Source organism: Leucopleurus acutus (assembly GCF_964270905.1).
Source record: "Leucopleurus acutus genome assembly, chromosome: 9".
In the NCBI taxonomy this organism is placed as follows: domain Eukaryota; kingdom Metazoa; phylum Chordata; class Mammalia; order Artiodactyla; family Delphinidae; genus Leucopleurus; species Leucopleurus acutus.
Genome location: NC_139144.1, coordinates 72,524,262 through 72,524,862, shown reverse-complemented (window position 1 = coordinate 72,524,862; position 601 = coordinate 72,524,262).

Sequence of the window (601 nt, the reverse complement as noted above, 5' to 3'; positions counted from 1 at the left end):
CAGCATCACTACTCTTGCACTTTGGGGACATTATTAAGTAAAATAAAGGTTACTTGAACACAAGCACTAAAATATCATGACAGGCCATCTGGTAACCAAGATGATGCTAAGTGACTAATGGGCAGGACATGCTGGACAAAGGGATGATTCATGTCCCGTGCAGGATGGCGCAGGTTGGTGAGAGAGAACGGTATGCAATTTAAAACTTATGAATTGTTTACTTCTGGAATTTTCCATTTAATATTTTTGGACTGTGGTTGACCGTGGGTAACTGAAATTGTAGAAAGCAAAACTGTGGCTAAGCGGGGTTGACTGTATTTTTAAAAATATGTTACATTGGGTACTAAGCGGGAATTCTGTACATAAATCAAATATTTCTAAGGCACTAGAAGAGCCACTATTCAAAAAACTTCTTTAAGCACATAATTGCTTTTTCAGGACTACCCCTAAGAAAGTAAATTTCCCTTCTGCCACCACATTCCCCTAGCAGCTGTGCCAGTTTGCCTGTGTCAGCCTATTTGAGAACTGGTTCCAGCCTGTGTTGGAAGGGAGTTTGTGGCAAGAGTTGACATGGCCAATAACCTTGGCTAATATATGTCTC